Source organism: Dasypus novemcinctus, chromosome 19, assembly GCF_030445035.2.
Source record: "Dasypus novemcinctus isolate mDasNov1 chromosome 19, mDasNov1.1.hap2, whole genome shotgun sequence".
Taxonomy (NCBI): Eukaryota; Metazoa; Chordata; class Mammalia; order Cingulata; family Dasypodidae; genus Dasypus; species Dasypus novemcinctus.
In genome coordinates this window covers 81,038,499-81,060,803 of record NC_080691.1, presented here as the reverse complement: position 1 = coordinate 81,060,803, position 22,305 = coordinate 81,038,499, and positions in this window count along the sequence as shown.

Genomic DNA, 22,305 nt, shown 5'->3' with positions numbered 1-22,305 from the left:
GACTCGGTTTCCCCACCTGCTAACGGAGGGCGGGGCAGATGTGCCGCCTCCCCCGCTTCGGGCTGCGGGGGCTCCTGAGCTGGGCGTTCTCGGCCGAGTCCAGCTGGACGCACGATGGCTCTAGCGGGATCGGACCCCCCGCCGGTGGCGCGTCCGTGTCTCCTTCCAGAGGCTCCAGGGCGGCCAGCAGCCCTCCCTGACGAGCCGTCCTCTCCCCCGAGTGGCCGCCCCTGCCCGCCCGCGTGGAGCCAGAGCCCACGCAGCCGCTGGCCCAGGGTCCCCCAACCCCGGGGAGGCCCTTGGCGGCTCCACCAAGGAGGCGCGGCGGCCTGGCAGTGCCAGCCCCGGCCCCGCGGCCACCCCGGGCCTCAGCGCGGGCGCAGGCGGCCCTCGTCGCCACGGCGCTCCGAAACGCCGTAGAACAGCAACGGCTTGGTACGGCCACCTGCGGCCGCTCGATTCCAGGCCCCGTTCCCGAGCATCCGGCCGGGCGGAGCCGGCGCGTCCGCACCTGGGGGTGGGCAGGAGGCCCCCGCGCCCCTCGTGTCCCTCAGCACGGCCGTTTCCGGACTCCTTTTTTGGGGACAGCAAAGATTTTCTGCATAACCGCCGTGCCCAGCCCCAGGGAGGAGCAGATTGGAGCAGGTGGGCGACATCCGCCAAGGACAGTCAACGCAGCCTTGGCAGGCACTGCCTGGGAGGACGGGGGCAGGGCCCGAGGTGGCGAGGGGGCAGCCCAGGACGGGGCCTGGGGGCAGGACGGCGAGGAGACCCTTCCAAGGAGGGTCCCGTCTTCTTAACACGGTGTCCCTCGTCGCTCAAGGGACAAGGTATCCGAGTCAGGCTGTGGGTACACCGCCTCCACCCCCCAGAGCAAGGCAAGCCCACCCGCGGCCCTCGGCCCAGCCGCAGCCTGTGCTTGTAAATAAAGTTTTATTGGCACGGGGCCATGCTCGCTGGTTGATGTATTGTCAACAGTGGCTTTTGCGAGGCCACCGCTGAGCTGAGGTGTCGCAACCCAGACCCCGTGGCACACAAAGCCTGAAACAGCGTCTGGCTCTTTCCAGAAGAAACGTGCTGGACCCAGAGGCAGGGGGAGGGCCAGCCTCCGTCCCTCTGCCCCCCCCAGGAAGTCCTGTGCAGCCAGCCCTCCCCCCGCACCTGCACTGGCGCTCCCAGGCCCCCGGGGGTGGTCCACGCCCTGAGCGCCACCCTCCAAGGAGCATGAAGGAAGGGAAGGTTCCAGCCCCGGAGCTCTCCAGCCACCCCCACCCAGCCACCCCCACCCAATCGCCCTCCCCCCCACCCAGCCACCCCCATCAATTCACCCACCCCCCCACTCAGCCATCCCCACCCAATCATCCTCCCCCCCACCCATCTACCTGCCCATCCATCCCTATTCACCCATCCCCATCCATCCACCCACTCAAGTATCTGTACCCATTTACACATCCACTCCCCCTCCCACCCATCCATCCTCATCCACTCCTGCCCATCCACCTACCTACCCATCCCCCACCCACTCACCCATCCGTCTACCCATCTCTCCATCCACCCATGCATCAACCCATCTATCCATTCCCTCGCCCACCTACCCTTTCGCCCACCCACCCATCCACCGCCTCCATCTATCCCACCCACCCGCCCATCCAATCATCCACCCACCTACCCATCTACCTGCTCATCCATCCACCTACCTGCCCATCTATCCCCATCCACTCTCTACCCACCCACCCATCCATTTCATCACCCACCCACGCACCCAGCCCCATCCATCCACCTGCCCATCCACCTACGTACCCATCCCCCCACCCATCCATTCCCTCACCCGCCCACCCTCCCATCCATCCCCACCCACCATTCCCATTCACCCACCTGCCCATCTACCTACCCATCCACCTACCTGCCCACCCATCCTCACCCACCCACCTACCCACCCGCCCACCTGCCCACCCATCCCCACCCACCCACCTACCCACCCACCTACCCATTCACCCACCTGCCCACCCATCCCCACCCACCCACCTACCCACCCACCTACCCATTCACCCACCTGCCCACCCACCTACCCATCCACCTGCCCACCCATCCCCACCCACCCACCTACCCATCCACCTACCTGCCCACCCATCCCCACCCACCTACCCATTCACCCAGTCCTCCATCCCTCCCTCCCTCCATGGGGTGGGAGGCAGCTTTGCTCTCCAGGCCTGGGGGCCACCTCCACTCATCCCACTCCCTGCCCGGGTGGGGACCCCACACACGTGCGCCCTCCTCCCCGGCCCCCCGACTGAGCAGGCGGGCTGGCAGCTCCTGGCTCCCGTCCTCCCCTGCGGCCTGGATGTTCTGGCTCCACTGGGCCGGCCCGACCCCCGGCCTTGACCACGGGGCTGACGGCTCGCCCCCGCCGTGCCCCCCGCCCTCCTCCCCATGCCCACTTCCTGCCCTTCCCCCCCCATCTTCCCAGGGCTCCCTTCGCCCCCTCCCCAGGCACCCCCTCCCTGGCGAGGCTGCCAGAGGACACGGAACCCTGAGAGGAGCAGCCCCCCGACACCCCTCGACCCCCCGAGCCGGCGCGGAGAGCCAGCCCCTCTCTGCGGCGGGGGCCAGGCCCGGGAGCCCCCGCCCGCCCGGGGCGTCCTCCCCATGGGTTGGATTTGCTCTCGCTCCACCAAGGGACCAAGGAAGAGTGATCTGCTGCCACCGGCAGCCGGGGGGGGGGGGGGGGGGGGGGGAGCGGCACGTGGCCCGGGCGGCGGCAGCGGCTCAGTGGCTCCCATCCATCCCTGCCTGCTCGGCGGCTCGAGCTGCCTCCGCGGCCAGGGGACCGGGGACAAATGAGCCCCCTCCCCGGAGCGTGCACCCCTCCCCCCCAGCGCTCCTCCAGAAACGCACGCGCGGGTGCCTGTGCCAAGGGGCGCTGAGCCAGCCTCGGGGGCGCTGACCCGCGGGGCCCCGTGCCCCTGTCCCCGTGCGTTTATCATTCTCCTGCTCCCATGCCCCCCTCGCATTTTCGGGGGGCTGAGGGGGGCCTCCGAGCCTCCAGGCCACTCGGATGCCGAGGGGCGCGGCCCACCTTGGGCGGGCGAGGCGGGGAACCGGCGTCCGCAGCGAGCCCCCCAGACTGATTCCCAGCACGCTCCGGGGCAGCCGGCCAAGCCCTGCCCCTGCCGGGAGCCCCCCACGCTGCCCAGCGCCCCGCCTGGCTCCCGCCCGCCCTCCCTCTGCATCTGCCTGGAGCGCTGCGCCCCCGCCCGGCTCCCCTTCCTCTCGCCTGGCTCAGGGCGCTGCAGGGGAGGGGGCCCTGGGGGAAGACCCGCCCCGGGAGATGGGCGTCCCCGAGCTGGGTGGCCCTCACGGCTGGCCAGCTCGCCGCCGGGCGTCCCCAAGGAGGGCTTTCAGGAAAATGGGGCGAAGCCGGGTCCTGCCGCCCCCCTTGGGGTACCGTGCCACGGTGGGCTTCGCAGCAGGAGTCGCCCGGCTCGCGGCTTCAGGGGCCGGGAGGCTGGCCTCCTTCTGGGCTCTTCCGGCGGGTGGCACCTCTGCTTTCTCCGGGTGCCCCGCTGCTCCCCGTGGCTTCCCCAGGAAGCTTCTGGAAAATAAGGCTGAGGCCCCCTCTCGATTCCGCCGGGCCCTACAGAAGCTTCCAGCCGCCACGGGGCCACAGGAGCCGGAATGGGTGAAGATGCAGAACGTGGCGTTGCGGGGTACGTCCCTCCGGGACCCCAACTGCCCCTGGACATCCGTGTCGGTTTCCTGCTGCTGCTGTAACAAAATACCACGATGTGCGTGGCTTCACACGGGGGGCGCGCACGTGGCTCACGCAGTTGAACTCCTGCTTCCCATGGACGAGGTCCCGGGTTTGATCCCCGGTCCCTCCTAAAAACATGCAAACGGAAATACCAGCTCTCACGGGGGAGCGGGTGTGGCTCGGCGGTTGAGCACCTGCCTCCCAGGCACAAGGTTCTGGGTTTGATCCCTGGTACCTCCTAAAAAATAAACCGAAGACCTCATCTCCCAGGTCTGGAGACCGAATCGAGGTGTCACGCTCCCCCGCAGCCTCCGCAGGCGTCCTTCCTGGCGCTCCTTGCTTGCGGCCGCGTCACTCCGATCTCGCCCTCTTCTTCACCTGGCCATCTTCTCTGGCTCCCCGTCTGCCCTCTGTGGGTGTCCTTTGTGGAGGACACTTGGCCCTGGATTTAGGGCCCCCCTCCCCGATAATCCAAGAGGACCCTCAGCTTCATGAGGTTGGCCAAGACGCTTTTTCCAAAGAAGGTCACAGTCCCGGGTCCCAGGGGTCAGGACGTGGATGTATCTTTTAGGGGGGCCACCAGTGCACCCCGTGCAGAGGCCCACCCCCTCCAGATCCGCTAGCGCTGTGTCTCGCTCCCCGCTGGACCGTGAGCCCCGCACAGGGGTTCCAGCGGGGTCCAGCCCAAGGCCGGGCAGTTTTCGGCAGGACCAGGGCATGGGGGAGGGGCTGCGAGTCCACGGCCAAGGGCACAGCCCGCCCCGGAGAGCCCTCGCCTTAGCAGGGGTCCGGCATGGCCACGGCCGGGTCCAGGCGTGCCGGGAGTTGACTTGGCAACTTGCAGGCTCTTATCGATTCAACCGGCAGCGGCCAAGCCCTTCTTCCATGCTCCTTGCCTTGCAGACCCACAGCCCCCCACAGAAACTCGGGCAGCTGGGTGCTGGGTGCCCAGAAAAACCCCTGCCCTCCTGGAGGAGACAGGTGCAGGCGCCCACCTTACCAGGTGCGGCAGTTTGAGATTATTTGTGAACCCCCAAAAAGATAAGGATTATGTCTGTAAACTGGTCCTTTCCTCTGGGCGTGATCCCCTTTGATTGCCTTAGATTCAGCTGAGCTGCCTTTGATTGAAGGAGGTTAAGATTAGGGCTCTGATTCAAGACGTCAGTAGGGCGTGGCTCAGGTGAAGCCCCGCCCCCCAGTTGCTGATGTAAACGGGCGCTCACTCAAGAAGACATGGGAGAAGATACACAGGAAAAGAGAGAGAGCTGCATAGATACGGCACAAGAGAACTTTGGTCCTGTGGCCCCGGGGAAGAGAGACGAGCCATTCGCCTGATAGTCTGCAGCTGAGCCTGGAAAGAAACGAGCCCTGTGCCAGCCTGGAGCCGAGAGGAAGGCTGAGCCTCGCGGACGTCGCCCGCCATCCTGCTTCAACACGCGGCAGCTGACTGGGGGGAGAAAGTATCTCTTTTGGTACCTTGAGTTGGACTCTTAGGGGGTCCCTGAGTGTAAGCTTTTACCCCAAATAAATACCCTTTAAAAAGCCCACAGATTTCCAATATTTTGCATCAGCACCCCTTTGGCTGACTAGTGCACCAGGCATAGAGAAAGGTACCTGGGTGGTGACAGGGGACCCTGCCCAGAGGTGGTGACACCTCAAGACCTGAAGGAGGAGTGTGGAGAAGCCAGGAGGAGGAAAGGAGCAGTGGGGGAGTGGAGTGGGGAAGGTAAGCTATGAGAGCAGCCTTTGCAAAGGTCCTGGGGCAGGACTGAAACTGGATTGGAGGAAGACAGAGGCGGCGCGGCGCCACGGAGGAAGAGGGATGCGGTCAGCAGGCTCGCTCAGATCACTCAGGGTTAGGGGCAGAGGTGAGGGGGCTGGGTGTTACCCCAAATACGACGGAAGCCCGGGAGGGGGGCGCATCTTAAGCAGGGGAAGGCATATGCAGCTTGCTGGGGTTTTTTCTTTCCACTTAAACCTTTTATTTTGAGATAAGCACAGATTCACATGCAGTTGTGAGAAATCTGGTAGAGAGATCCCGGGACCCTTTTATCTCTTTTCCCCCAGTGGTGACATCCTACAGAATCCAATCACGATCACAGTCAGGAACTTGACATTGATACGGTCAAAATAAGAATTTTCCATTCCCACAGGGACCCTTCCATTGCCTTTTTTTTTTTTTTTTTTTGAGGTATCAGGGATGGGGATTGAACGCCAGACCTCATATGTGGGAAGCTGGCGCTCAACCACTGAGCCACGTCGACTCCCCCGAGCTGGCCCCTTCACTTGTTTGCTTGTTTCTTTTGTTTTTAGGAGGCACGGGGACCAATCCTGGGACCTCCCGTGTGGGAAGCAGGCACCCAAACCGCTTGAGTCACCGCCGCTCCCTCCACTGCCTTTTTTTTTTCACATTTATTTTTTATTTATTTCCGTCCCCTTCCCTGCCCCCGCCCCCTGTTGTCTGCTCTCCGTGTCCATTCGCTGTGTGTTCTTCTGTGTCCGCCTGCATTCTCGTCAGCGGCGCCGGGAGTCTGTGTCTCTTTTGTCTCATCATCTTGCAGTGTCAGCTCTCCGTGTGTGCGGTCCACTCCTGGGCTGGCTGTGCTTTTGTCGCACTGGGCGGCTCTCCCCATGGGGCGCACTCCTTGCGCATGGGGCTCCCCTACGCGGGGGACACCCCTGTGTGGCAGGGCACTCCTTGCGTGCATCAGCACTGCGCGTGGGCCAGCTCACCACCCTGGGTTTGCACCCTGGACCTCCCATGTGGTAGGCGGGTGCTCTATCCATCGAGCCACCTCCACTCTCTCCGTTGCGTTTTTATAGTCACATCCCGCATCCCTCCTTCGCCCCTGGCCACCGCTGACCCTCTCTCCAATTCTATTATTTTATCCCTTCTGGAATGTTATGCAAATGGGATCTTTGGGGATTGGATGTTTTTTTTTCATGCTGCATGGTTTCTTGGAGATTCAGCCCAGTTGTTGCATGTGTCAATAGCTCATTCCTTTTTTTATTTTCAAATAATATTCCATGCTGTGAATGCACCACAGTTTCCTCCCCATTAGAGGACATCTGGGTTGTTTCCCCTTGTTGGCTATTTCAAATACAGCTGCTATAAATTTTTGTGTACAGGTTTTGGTCTCGTAATAAGTCATGATTTCTCTTGGAAAAATGTCCAGAAGTGCAATTCCTGGGCTATATGATAAAGTGGCACATTTAGTTTTATAAGAAACTGCCAAACTCTTTCCTACAATAGCTGTGCCATTTTACGTCCCCACACAATGGGCTAGTGATCCAGTTTCACTGTGTCCTTGTCAGCACTTGGTATTATCATGATTTTTATTTTTGCCATTCTGATAGGTATGTAGTGATAGCTTATTGTGGTTATTTATTTTTTAAAAAGATTTTTTCTTTCTCTCCCCTTCCCTCCCCACCGCCCCCCACCCCGTTGTCTGCTCTCTGTGTCCATTCGCTGTGTGTTCTTCTGCATCTGCTTGCATTATCCTGCAGTACTGGGAGTCTGCGTTTCTTTTTGTTCCATCATCTTGCTGCGTCAGCTCTCCGTGTGTGTGTGGCACCACTCCTGGACAGGCTGCACTTTTTTCATGCTGGGTGGCTCTCCTTACAGGGTGCACTCCTTGCGTGTGGGACTCCCCTACGCAGGGGACACCCCTGCATGGCATCAGCACTGCGCGTGGGCCAGCGCCACACGGGTCAGGAGGTCCGGGGTTTGAAACCTGGCCCTCCCATGTGGTAGGCGGACGCTCTTATCTGCTGAGCCAAATCCACTTCCCTGCACTTTTAAAAGATCCATTTAAGTGGAGAATGAGCCACGGAGAGCTTGAGGGAGGGGGCCGCAGAGAGACCGTGGGAAGGCTGGGACAGGCATCCAGCTGGGGGACCAAGGTGGCAGCCCACCAGAAGTGACCCCTCCTGGTAAAGAATCGCCCCAGACATTTAGACAAGTACATTGCGTAGAGAATTTCAAACACTCGGAGGAGAAATGGGCAGAGAAGTGAGCAAATGCCCTGTGCCCACGGTACACCTACGGCCACAGCCCATCTCGTCTTCTCTCCTCCAGTACCTTTTTTCTTTTAACGTTTTTATTTTGATATAATTTTAGATTTATAGAAGAGTTGCACAGATCGTAGAGCTTCCGCGTGCCCTTTGTCCAGCTTCCCCTAATGCAAGTATGATGATCAAAACGAAGAAACAGGTATCGGCGCAGCACCACTCAGCAAACGACGGGCTTTATTTGCGTTTCGTCCGTTCTTCCACCAATGTCCTCTTTCTATTCCAGGACCCAATTCAGGAGCACATGGCATTTAGTTACTGTATTGCAAATAGGGAGAATTCCTCTCCATCTTTCCTTGTTTTTCATGATCTCAATTCTTTTTTCTCCACTATTCACGTTTATTTCTGAGTTGCAAAGGTTATTTCTCCTTCCCCATGTTTTTAGAATCTCCCGTGTTCCCCCTTTCGATCTTGGCTTCCACAACCAGAGAGAGGAAGCTCGAGGACCCTCTTCGTCTTGCCTCTTTGCTGTAAACCTGAGCAGCAGGCATGAACGGCTCCAGCTCTCTCAGAGAGGCATGGCCTTGAGAGTTTTGAAAAATACTAGGCGGTGTTCTGTTGAGTGTCCCTCAGCTGGGGCTTGTGTGGCATTTCACCTGGGGCTGTGGATTTCGTTGAGAAGACCCCAGAAGTGGAGTGGCCTCCTTTTCACATATTAGGGACAGATGATTTTAACGTGATTTAACATAACTGGTGACATGGTAAGGCAGAGTTTGTCCCTTTTCCTGCTCTGTGTGTTAGAAGCACGTCACACAAAGAGAGGCAGTTGTTAAAATCTGCCAGGGTACTTAACATGTATTTAGTTTCACACATTGATTTTAGCATTCATTCTGGATCTCCTTATCATTTTGAAGCAAATCGAGACATTGTATCATTTCACTCATAAGCATTTCCCTCCCAAAGACGAGGATTATTTTTTCAAGGAAACAAGACCAGCCCACTGTTATCCTACTTAAATGTTAATGGATGCTTTATTGTAAACAGATGCCATTCAGATTTCCTTTTGTCTCATAAATGTTTAAGCTTCTATTTTTTTAAAAAGATTTATTTATTGATTTCTCCTTATCCCCTCGTTGTTTATGCTTGCTGTGTCTGTTTGTTGTCTGCTCATCTTCCTAGGAGGCACTGGGAACCGAACCCAGGACCTCCCATATGGGAGGGAGGCACCTAATCTCTTGAGCCACCTCTGCTCCCTGCTTTGTTGTGTCTTTCATTATGTTTTCCTCCTTGTATCTCTTGTGGCATCATCTTGTTGCGTTAGCTCACCATGCCAGCTCTCTGTCTTGCTCGTCTTCTTTAGGAGTCACCGAGAACTAAACTGGGACCTCCCATGCGTTAGGCAGGAGCTCAATTGCTTGAGCCACATCCACTTCCTTAAGCTTCTATTTTTACAGTTTATTCAAACCAGGCTCACATACTGTGGCTGGTCAGTTGATTCTTAACTCTCTTCTAATTTGCCAATTTCCCTATCTGAGCTTTTTCCCCCGCTTTGTTATTTATTTGTGAAGAACCGGGTCGTTTGTGGTGAAGCGTTTCCCACAGACTGGACTTGGCTGGTGTCAGCCCTGAGTGCCCTTCACCGTGTCCTTCACTGCATCCTCTTTCCTGGGACGTGGCTGTTGGCTCTAGAGATTTGATGAGACGCAGGTTTGACTTTCTGGAGAGATTATTTCCAGTTGGGAGGCACGTGGCATCCTTGTGGTGTCAGCAGACCTGAGGCTCGAGGGCTCGGTCCCTGGGCCCATCCCCTGCTGAGGGCTTGCTCCGCCCATTTCACAGACAAAGAACCGAGATTCAGAGAGATGCCTCATGACCTTGCCCACTCCTTAAATAAGAGTCACAGCAGGGACCTGTCACAGCAGGGACGGAACCTAGGTCTGTGGGACTCCATGCCCAGGGCCCTCTCGCTGCCCCAGGCTGCCCGACAGGTGGAGAGGTGACTGCATTTGGGTAAAAATATGTGTGAGGTCGGTGGGGCTCCCAGGGGCTTCTGGACTGGAAACCTGGGCAAACTGGAAACATCCCACTTAAAAAGCGTCACAAGAGGGAAGCAGATGTGGCTCAGCAGTTGGGCACCCGCCTATCACACGGGAGGTCCCAGGTTCCGTTCCTGATGCCTCATAAAGAAGACCAACAAGACAGCAAGCTGAAGCAATGGGCCAGCACGGCAAGCTGACACAGCAAGCTGACACAATAAGGAAGCACAACGAAGGACACAACAAGCACAGTGCAGAGAGAGCTCAAGCAATTAGGCGCCTGCCTACCATGTGGGAGATCCTAGGGTCAGTTCTCAGTGCCTCCTAAAAAGAAGACAGGCACACAATGAACAGACATAGAGAGCAGACAGCAAGTGCGGATAATGAAGGGGGCAGAAATAAATAAATAAAAGAAATCTTTTTAAAAAGTGTCACAAGGAAAAAAGCAAAGTCTAGAGTGTCTGTATAATATGTAAGAAGGAAGGGAGTTTAAATATAAATATAAAAGTATAAATATAAATACACAGGCGTCTTCTCATTTGTGCAAAATAAATACAGGCAGTATTTGTTTTCAGTTCTTTGGGGCATGTACCTAAGATTGCAAAATTGAAAACAGGTACACCAAAAATACATAGCCCCACAATTGTCAAAAAGTAGAAACAGCCCAAATTTCCATCAATGCATGAATGGAGAAACAGAATGCGATCTCTCCATACAATGGAATATCAGCCATAAAAAGGAATGACCCCCTGATAGATGCTACAATATGGATACATCTCGAAAACATTATGCTAAGTAAAAGAAGTCAGTCACAAAAGGCCATGTATTATATGATTCCATTTATGTGAAATGATGAGAATAGGTAAATCTCTACAGACAGAAAGTAGACTAGTTGTTGCCAAAGTCTGGAAAGAGAATCAGAAGTGACTGCTACTGGGTAGGGGGTTCTGTGGGGACAAGGAAAATGTCTTGGAACTAAGAGTTGGACCCCATTGGGAATGTACTAATCTGTTCACTTTAAAATGGTTAATTTTATGTTGTGAATCTTACCTTAAATTTTTTTAAATGAAAGAAATGCAGTAAAAGTAGACAAGAAACTAAGGAAGTAGTGTTGGGAACCACCAGTAAAGAAACTAAAGAGTGCCTACTGGTGGTGGTAGAAAATGGCTTATAAGAACAAAAGGGGGGGAAACGGACTTTGGCCCAGTGGTTAGGGCGTCCGTCTACCACATGGGAGGTCCACGGTTCAAACCCCGGGCCTCCTTGACCCGTGTGGAGCTGGCCATGCGCAGTGCTGATGCGTGCAGAGTGCCGTGCCACGTACGGGTGTCCCACACGTAGGGGAGCCCCACATGCAAGGAGTGCGCCCGTAAGGAGAGCCGCCCAGCGTGAAAAGAAAGTGCAGCCTGCCCAGGAATGGCACCACCCACACTTCCCGTGCCGCTGACGACAACAGAAGTGGACAAAGAAACAAGACGCAGCAAATAGACACCAAGAACAGACAACCAGGGGAGGGGGGAGGAATTAAATAAATAAATAAATCTTAAAAAAAAAAAAAAAAGAACAAAAGGGGGACGAGATGTGGGTCAAGCAGTTGAGTGGCTGCCTACCACACGGGAGGTCCTGGGTTCGGTCGGTTCCTGGTGCCTCCTAGAGAAGATGAGCAAGACAGCGAGCTGGTGTGACAGGCTGGTACAGTGAGCTGACTCAAGAAGATGACGCTATAAGAAGACACAAAGAGGAAACACCATGAGAGACACAACAACAGCAGGGAGCAGAGGTGGCTCAAGCAACTGAGTGCCTCTTTCCCACATGGGAGGTCTGGATTTGGTTCTTGGTGCCTCCTGGAGAAGATGAACAAGACAGTGAGCTGATGCAATTGGCTGGTGTGGCGAGCTGGCATGATGAGCTGACACAACAAGATGATGCAACAAGGAGACACAGAGGAAACACCATGAGAGACACAACAAAAGCAGGGAGCAGAGGTGGCTCAAGCAACTGAGTGCCTCTTTCCCACATGGGAGGTCCCGGTTCAGTTCCTGGTGCCTCCTAAAGAGAAGATGAGCAGACAGAGAGAGCACACAGTGAATGGACACAGCGAGCACAAACAATGGGGAAGGGGGGGAAATAAATTTTAAAAAATTATTAAAAAAAAAAACAAAAGGGTGGGAACCAAAATAATGTTTCATGTACCCCCAAAATAATTAAAATCAACCAGGATGTGGCGGGAACCCAAAATGGAAAACAAACAGTAACAAATGAACCCAACTGTGTTATAAGTGAAAGGCATAAGCCTGGTAAGGGGAAGGGGAAAAAAAGGGCTGACCTAAGACACTTTGGAAAACAATGTTTCAACTGAATATTGTTAGGCTAAACACAAAAATATCTATACACAAACCTGTACTCTATTGAGAAAAGCTAGTTCTCACAGGTTAGCAATTCTGTACTTTATGCGAATGCTGAGGCTTAACAAATGAGTGAATAAACTGTAGATGATGGAAGTTGGATTTTTCTCTGTCAGAGAAAGAAGTCACAAATGAGTAAAGGGTGGGAAGAGGGGACTAGAATGAACCTAGAGCTGTATTAGAATCAGAAATACAGTGTTAACGCATGGTTTTTAATATATTATGTCTAGATCATAGGTAGATAGATGATGAAGATAGAGAGATAGAGGTGGATAGATTGATGGGTGGATGGATAGGTGGGTGGGTGGATGGGTGGATGGATGGATGGATGCACAGATGGACAGATGGGTAGATAGATAGGTGAGTGGATAAATGGATGGATAAGTGGGTGGGTGGGTGGATGGATGGATGGACATATGGGTGGATGGATGGACAGGTGAGTGGGTAAATGGATGGCTAGGTGGGTGGGTGGGTGGGTAGGTGGATGGATGGATGGATCGGTAGACATACGTAAATACCAACGTGTGTGCATGGAAAAAGTGATGCCCCAGGGTCAGTGGGCACACCCAGTGCCCAGATCTTGGTTTCTAAACACCATTCTCCACAGAAAGGAACCAGGACTCCTGGGAGAAAGAGTTGATTTTAGGACTAGATCAGGGAAAACACAAGACAAACCTGGAGCATCTTGTGGTGCTGAAAAGTAAAGAAATGCTCAGAAGACAATCAAAACCGACGGGGCCAAGACGGATGGCTCCCCCAATGGCCAAAGCTGGAACTATCCCGAACAACAAAAGAAATGGTAATATTGGATTATAATTTATAGAATAAAATATATAATTTATAGAATAAAATATATAAATAAGTGAGTGAATGAATAAGTAAATGGGGTGAAGGGCCAGATATCCTAGACGCTTGGGATCTAACAAGGAATAAGGCCCCAAACTCCCCATCCACGGGAGCTCACGTCCTCTCCGGGGAAACAGACGGGGTAGATACCAAATTATGAAGCAAGTTAGACGGTGGTAAACGCTACGTGAAGAGAGAGAGTCAGGGGGGTTGGAGCCTGAGTGCAGTTTTACGCAGGATGGCAGTCTTACTGAGAAGGTGACATTTTAGAAAGACCTGGAGGCGGTGAGGGCGTGAGTCAGGTGTCCCGGGGGGGGGGGGGCGCAGGGCAAGACTTCCAAGTGGAGGGAAGAGCTTGTGCAAAGGCCCTGAGGCAGGACGGTTACAGCAAGGAGACCCAGGTGGCAGGAGCGTGACAGCGAGAGGGACAGCAGGAGGTGGGGAGCATGGGGAGGGGCCGGGGGTCACTGGGAGGACGTGGGCCTTTACCTGCGGCAAGAGCAGGGCCACGGAGGGCTGCGGGCAGAGCACGTGTCCTCTGGCTGCTGCAGGAAGAGGCAGGTAAGAGAATGAGGGTTTGGGGGTGGGGCACGAGGGCAGGAGCAGGGGAGCAGAGTGGGGGTGGGGGAGGGAGGGAGAAAGGTAAAACTGACCAGGAGCTAGAAAAGGAGCCGCCTCGTTGTTTAGTTCACAGTAATCTGCCATCGTATTGGTAATTTTTAAACCAATCCCCTCCTGATGGACACTGAGGTTGCTTCCAATTTTTTCCCACCTATGAACAAAGCCACAGCGAAGTTGCCTTCTCGGCTCACCCAGCCGCGTGTTCTCTAGAATAAATTCCCAGAAAAGGGGTGGTAGGCTCTGTCGTTTTCCTTTGAATCCGGGCAGCCAGTTCACCCCCAAATGGCTCATGCACCCCCGCTGCACGATGCTCGGGGTCCCCCATCCTCTCCGACCTCAGCGATTATCCAACGCTGTGATCTTTATCTCTTCGGTGGCGAGTGTGATCTGGTTGTAGTTTGCACGGCCATTTCTCTTCTAATGCGTGAGCCCGAGCACCCTGTCGCACGATGGAAAGCGTGTCACGTCCCGGCTTTCGCCACGTGCTAGCCACGCAGCTCCGCCGCGGGCGGGGGCCACTCCCAGGCTTCCTGCTTCTCTTACGTTTGATTTCGGCCAAACCAGAAAAACCAACCCCTGTTTTTGGTGAGCATTGAAAGCCGTGGCAAGTGGCCGGTGCCTCGATGGCGCTGAGACGAAAACTCAGGAACTGCAGAGATGTGTCACCAAAGACCCCTTCTGGGGCTGCCGCTCTCCAGGCGGGGCAGCCGGACCTTCCACTTGAGGAGGCGGCCCCCAGCCCCCCGCCTCCTCCTCGGTGGTGTCTCCAAGAGCTGCACACTTGGGTGGTGGAAACACTCGGACGCGGTTTAGAATCTGCTGCCCAAGGCCTGGCCGATTGCTTTCTCCAAGAGAAGAAAATCGTGTATCGGCCAAGGATCAGGTTCTCGGAGGTGGAGCCGTTTGTGCAAAATCTCTGTTTTCTTAAGAAACCCCAATTTGTCCTCAGAATTGGGAATGCCCAGAAGTGATGGTTTCAGACTGCTCCAGGGGCGGGAGGTGTCCCCATGGCACTCACGTGAACCAAAATCATGGCCGTGGATGGCATTATCGATGCCACGAAGCCATGTCACCACGCAACTTATGCCTCAAAAACTCATGTGAGAGGCGGCAGACTTGGCCCAGTGGTTAGGGCGTCCGTCTACCACATGGGAGGTTCAAACCCCGGGCCTCCTTGACCCGTGTGGAGCTGGCCCATGCGCAGTGCTGATGAGCGCAAGGAGTGCCGTGCCACACAGGGGTGTCCCCTGCATAGGGGAGCCCCATGCGCAAGGAGTGCACCCCGTAAGGAGAGCTGCCCAGCGTGAAAGAAAGTGCAGCCTGCCCAGGAATGGTGCCACACACACGGAGAGCTGACAACAAGATGACACAACAAAAAGAAACACAGATTCCTGTGCCACTGACAACAACAGAAGCGGACAAAGAAGACGCAGCAAATAGACACAGAGAACAGACAACCAGGGTTTGGGGGGGTGGAGAGGAGAGAGATAAATAAATAAATCTTTTAAAGAAAACTCATGCAAGGGAAGCGGCTGTGGCTCCACCAGTTGGGCTCCCGCCTACCACATGGGAGGCCCTGGGTTCAGCGCCTGGGGCCTCCTTGGGAAGGTGGGCTCGCCCACACGCCGTGGAGAGCCGACTCAGCAAGGCGACGCAACAAAAAGGGAGACAAGCAAGAACGCAGAAGAGCACGCAGCGAAGGGACACAGAGAGCAGACAGCAAGGAGGGGAAAAAAAGCCGCAAGGTGGAGGGGGGGCGGGATTAAAAAAAACAAAACAAACTCAGGCAAGTGGAAACCAGGTGGGCAGTTCCTGGCAGGTAAATGTAGACTCGGGCACCTGGCCCGGCAATCCCGCTGCTAGGTGGAGACCAGGGGATAGTAAACGGGTCCACGGAACCCCGAGGGGCCCAGGAAAAGATTTCAGGGGACGCATGAGCTTGCGTTGAAAGAAATCCAAGTCTCGTCCCTGCTGCCCAGCTTTTCCCACAGTGGAAAAGACCCTCCGGCAGCTGCGAGGGAGCCATTCGCTTCCTGTTTTATCATTTTCGTCGTTGCTCTTTCCAGATTTCCGTCCTTGCTGTCTCCAGATGTGGCAGCAGATTGCGGGCACTGTCTGATCTTGGTGAATTAAACTGTGTACCACCTGGCGCTCACTCGTTTTTGTGTAGCAATAGCCCCTCCTCGTTGTCCCCAAAGCTGGTGGCCCTTCACTACTGACCTGCCTTCCCCAGGCTACGCTGACTCACGAAACAAGACCAGAGGACCCTTTTCTGTAGGAAGAGGTCCCCGTGATTAGATATGTAGGCAGAAATCTGTTGGGGGACCTACGGGCACATTTTTTATTTCCTCATGAAAAGGATCATCAGGGCTGGTGCTGCCCCTTCCTCCTTCCTCCCACCCGGAATGGGGATGTGATGGCTGGAGCCACAGCAGCCATCTTATAATCACAAGAGACCGGCCAAGAGACTTGCAAGGATCTTGTCTCTGATGTAATTCGCTCATCTCTTCGTCAGTGAAAATCCCTGATTTGCAGTGTTTGCCCATTTCGATGGGGTGAAAACTCCCACCATGGCCCATTTCAGGTCACCAACGTGATTATCTCTGAATATGGGAATTGGGAGGAACTACACAGAAGAGTACCATTATGTGATATTTCCACCCCGCATGTCCTATAGACATAAATAACCTCAAGCGCATAGATAATAGTAAAATAAGGTAAAGTAATTAACAAGTGTTGAGTTTTGATTATTTATTACCTTTGTTTTGAATATAATTTAATCGAAAGTTTATATCATCTAATTTTAAATAATGGCCTGTTCAACCACCAGGTTGCAAAATTCCTGGAAATTTAACAATTGGCTGTAGCGAGCTGGGGTGAGGCAGCTCTGGCAGGCCCCAGGATGACTAAAGCTGCCTTTTTTCAGCAGCACAGTGTCAGAAAGTGTGGTTTTATTTTGATCTCTAGCAATTGCACCTAGCAGTTTGATACTGGAATTGCATCATTTTGCTTACGTTTAGGAGTGGGGAAATATCATGTTTGAGCCCAGAAGTCATTGCACTTTGTTTAAAAAGTACTTCTTCAGGTTCTATTTTATGGTTCTGCAGCTGAGAATGCTGGTGGCTATGCATCCCCCTTCAACAGCACCTCCAAATGGGCAGCTCATCAGGAACTGGGCTTCAGTGGCCAATCAGTCACTCTCTGTTCCATTCAAACTCTTTTCACTGCTGACAAAAAGTCCTCACACTCACAGAGCGATGAGTTCTGACATATCCAGAATCTCCATTTCAGTCTCGTGCTGAGCTTTGGCCGCCACGCACAGTTTTTCTAGTGTAGCTATAGTTCATCCTTTTCGACTTTTGTATAATGTTCTATCATATGACTAAGCCACAGTTTATTTATACTTTGTACATGTGTGTGGGCATTTGGGTTCTTTCCATTTTGGGTATTATGAATAGTGCTGCTATTTGTGGATTTTCTAGCACATGTCTTTGGTGAACAGATGCAAGCATTTCTATTGGGTATCTACTCAGGAGGGAATTGCCAAGACCACTGCCTCGATCCATTTTTATGGATCAGGTCAATAACAGATGCAAAACTAACCAGGAGAAATGCTGAATGTGAACATAAAACAACAAAAGCCATGAGCATATCTTCATCAGCAGGTACTGACCAATGCCGTCATCGAGGCACATGCATAGTCTCTAGAGAAGCAATGGCGTGAACCTAACACGATTCTTGGGAACTCATTATGAATCCTACCTCTTGATTTTGTGCCACGATGCAAACAAAATTTTGTTGCTTCCTCCTCTGCAGCAACCCTTCCATCTGCAGCTCCTTCTCTAAGTGACATTGGCCTCTATCCAAATCCTTTGCTTGGTGTAGCCTTTCTGGCACACTGTCATTACCTCCTTGTTGGTCCCTCAGCATGTAGTGCCCTAGGCTAAATGCCCCTGTGCCATCTCACCTTGGGCCCTTTGCCCAAGTTGGGCCCACTGCCCTCCTGACCACTCACAATCCAGCTCCAACCTCCTCAGGGGACAGCAGAGTTCAGATCCGAACGTCCCTTCTCCAGGGGTTGGAATTAAACCCTTCCTACTCTGTGTTTTCATATCTGCTTTAGATCTACTCTGTGTCTTCAGCCCCTGGCTGGACACCCTCAGGGGCAGCTCGAGCCCTGACCTTCCGGTGGTGTGTGAGGCTGGCCACAGTGGCACTAGATGACAATATGGACAACTATTGCTTTTTATTTTCCAACTTACTCAATGGCAGACACCAGTGCTATTAAGTGGCTTCTCTTTCCTGATCTTCACAACAACTTTATGAGGATTATTCCCATTTTGCTGATGAGGGCATGGAGGCACAGAGGGGTGAAGTAACTTCCCCGAGGCCACACAGCCAGTAGGTGGCAGAGTAGGGATTTGAACCCAGGACACATAGACCCAGAGTCCACAATTTTAACCTCTTTTGCTGTGGCAAATGGGGATTGGGGGTGATCTATAGGGGCACTGCCAACTTCTCCTGCTTTCCAGGAAACACCCCAAATGCCTGAAAATAAAACCATCACCCCCCACCTACCAATGATGTGAGCCCCCCCCCAGAAAAGTTTTTGCTCAGCTTGAAAATGAAGCCATCTATGGGTCTTCCTAGGAGATGTAATATAGTAATCTAGTTATTTTATGGACAGTGGTTTTTAAATATGTGCATGATTTTATAATGTGATAACTCTGACTTTTTGCGGCCTGCCTCTTACTGAGTCAGCACGGCAACTTCTGTCTATCCTGGGAGGATTCTTTTCTTTTTTTCTCCTTAAACTTTTTATTTTGAAATGATTTCAAATTTACAGTACAGTTGCAAAAATAATACAAATCCCATACAGAGACCTAGAACATACCTCGCCCCCCCCAGACCCACCAATTTTAGCATTTTGCTACATTTGTCATTTCTTTCTTTTCTTTCTTTCTTTCTTTCTTTCTTTCTTTCTTTCTTTCTTTCTTTCTTTCTTTCTTTCTTTCTTTCTTTCTTTCTTTCTTTCTTTCTTTCTTTCTTTCTCCTTTCTTTCATCTATTAATATCTAGCCTCTATTTATCTATCATCAATCTCTATTTATCCATATATCCATCCCTCCAATCCATTGTCCAGCCATCCATCTTATCTCTCTCATCTATTTTTCATCTATCGATTTTCTAGGCATTTGAGAGGAAGCTGTGCACATCACACTCCTTGAACACTTAATGCTTGCATGGCCATTTCTTAGTAACAAAAACATTCACTCACGTACTCACCTTAAGAGCAGGTATCAAGTTCAAGAACTCGCACATAGACATAAAGCTTCCGGTCTATGTTCCAGTTTCTTCCTGGGTCCCAAGAATGTCCTTTCGAACCTCGCTTGTTAGAGCTTGTCCAGGGTCGTGTATTGCCTTTTTTTTTTTTCTAAGATTTATTTTTATTTATTTCTCTCCCCTCCCCCCCCCCCATTGTCTGCTCTCTGTGTCCATTCGCTGTGTGTTCTTCTGTGTCCACTTGCATTCTTGGCAGTGGCACGGGAATCTGTGTTTCTTTTTGTTGCATCATCTTACTGCGTCAGCTCTCCGTGTGTGCGGCGCCATTCCTGGGCAGGCTGCGCTTTTCTCACGTGTGGCAGCTCTCCTTATGGGCGCACTCCTTGCACGTGGTGCTCCCCTTCGCGGGGGACACCCCTGCGTGGTGCGGCACTCCTTGTGCGCATCAGCACTGCGCGTGGGCCAGCTCCACACGGGTCAGGAGGCCCGGGGTTTGAACCCTGGCCCTCCCATGTAGTAGGCGGACGCTCTATCAGTTGAGCCACATCCGCTTCCCATGTATTGCCTTTAATGCCCATTGTCTCTTTCATTGCTGCTGGCAGGATTCTGAGCAGCGACACCTTAGAATCGGTCCTCGGGTAACTGCAGGGATGGGAGTGAAAGTCAGGAGAGCCCTGGGGCCCTCGGGGTCCCTAGAGAAGGGCTGGGGGTACAGAAGCAGGCAGGGTGGGTGGCCCAGCCCTGCACCCCCAGGGGAGGTGCTGCCGAGTCCCTCGAACCCCAGCCTCTGCCCGAAGGCGCGCCGCCTCCACCGGCGCCTCCGCCAGCTGATAATAGAATCTGTTCGCAACAGCTGCCTGGTGACAAGTATAATAAAGCGTATTAATGAGGCCATTATTACTCCCTAATTAAAAGCTAATAACTAAGAGTTAATTGCCTTTAAAAGATGAAGCAAGGCTGGGCTGGGATTTATCTGTTTTCCTTTGCTTGCCTGGATAGGCTGAAATTTTGGAACTAATTAATTGAATCAAATCTAACAGAAAACTAATAAGCTCTCCACGCCATCCGAGGCCGCTGAATTAAAAGGTGTTTGCTGCGCGCTCGGGCGATTTTCTCTCGAGGTGCCCGGGTCCTGAGGGAGGTAAGGCTGGGCGTGTACAGGGCCAGGTGGGGAGTGGGGCCACCTTCGCCCCCTCCTCACTCATCCTGACCAGAGGCGGCTCAGGTCCCAAGGGGAGGCCAGGACAGGCTGTTCCAGGCTCTGTCGCGAACTCATTCCATCATCATCATCGTCACCACTGTTGTCACCATCATTATTATTATTATAAATTTTTTATTATTTTTAGGAGGTACTGGGGATCGAACCCAGGACCTTGTACATGGGAAGCAGGCGCTCAACCACTGAGCTACATCTGCTCCCCCGTCCTTGTCTTTTTATTTTTAAAGATTTATGTTTTTATTTATTTCTCTCCGCCCCCGCCCAGTTGTCTGCTCTCTGTGTCCATTCGCTGTGTGTTCTTCTGCAACCACTTCTGTCCCTATCAGCGGCACGGGAATCTGTGTCTCTTTTTGTCACGTTATCTTGCTGTGTCAGCTCTCCGTGTGGGCAGCGCCATTCCTGGGCAGGCTGCACTTTCTTTCCCACTGGACGGCTCTCCATACGGGGCGCACTCCTTGCGCGTGGGGCTCCCCTACGCGGGGGACACCCCTGCGTGGCAGGGCACTCCTTGCGCACATCAGCACTGCGCATGGGCCAGCTCCACACGGGTCAAGAAGGTTCTGGATTTGAATCCTGGACCTCCCATGTGGTAGGCGGACGTTCTGTCAGTTGAGGCACGTCTGCTTCCCATATATATATATATAAATTATATATATATAAAATATATATATATAAATTATATTTATATATATATATAAATTATATATATATAAATTATTTATTTATTATTATTTTTAAATTACATTAAAAAAAATATGAGGTCCCATTCAACCCCACCGCCCCCGCCCCCCACTTCCCCCACAGCAACACTCTCTCCCATCATCGTGACACATCCATTGCACCTGGTAAGTTCATCTCTGAGCATCACTGCACCCCATAGTCAATGGTCCACATCATAGCCCAGACTCTCCCACGTTCCATCCAGTGGGCCCTGGGGGGATCTACAATGTCCCGTAATTGTCCGTGAAGCACTATCCAGGACAACTCCACGTCCCGAAAACGCCTCCACATCTCATCTCTTCCTCCCGTTCCCCACACCCAGCAGCCCCCATGGCCACCCTTCCCACACCCATTCCACATTTTCTCTGTGGACATTGGATTGGTTGTGTCCATTGCACATCTATGTCAAGTGGGGGCTTAGATTCCACATGGATACTGGATGCACTCCTCCCGCTTCCAGTTGTAGACACTCTAGGCTCCATGTTGTGGTGGTTGACCTTCTTCAACTCCATGTTAGCTGAGTGGGGTCAGTCCAATAAATCAGAGTGTAGGAGCTGAAGTATATATATATTTTTAAAATAGGAACATTATTCACACACGTGAAAGCCCCCCGTTTAAAGTATACAATTCAGTGGTTTTTGGTGCATTCGCAAAGGTGTGCAACCATCACCTCTATATAATTCCAAAATATCCTCACCCTCCCGTAAAGAAGCCCCGTCCTGGGTAGTGGTGACTCCCAGCCCCCTCCCCTGGGTCCCTGGCACCCTCGGATCTGCTTGTTCTGGACATTTCCCGTCATGGAGTCAGACAACGCGTGTCCTTTTGTGTCGGCCTTTCCCTGAGCATCGTGTTTTCTAGGTCCTCCGCACTGTAGCACGAATCCTTTTCACAGCTGCGTAATATTCCATCGTAAGGACGGACTCCACTGCGTTCCTCCTTTCACCTGGCGATGGCCAGTTGGTTGTTTCCACTGTGGGGCATTGAACACGGTGCTGCTGTGAACACCACTGGCAAGTCTGTGTGAGTCTTTGAGGCTGGGTCTATACCCAGCAGTGGAATTGATGGCTCAAGTGGTCATTTTCGGTTTAACTCTGCTGTTTTTCACAGCGGCTGCCTCGGTTTACGTTCCCACCAGCAATGCAGGAGGGCCCCAATTTCTCCCTGTTCTCTCTAGAGCTTATTTTCCATTTTTTAAAAGAAGTGTATCTGGGAAGCAGATGTGGCTCTAGCCGTTGAGCACCTGCCTTCCACATGGGACGTGCCCGGTTCAGTTCCCTGTGCCTCTTGGAAAAAACAAAACAAAAACAACAAGCAAAAAATAACAGGAGAAAATCAACTCAGGGGAGCCCATGTGGCTCAGTGGTTGAGCACTGGCTTCCCACACATGAGGTCTTGGGTTCAATTTCTGCTCCTG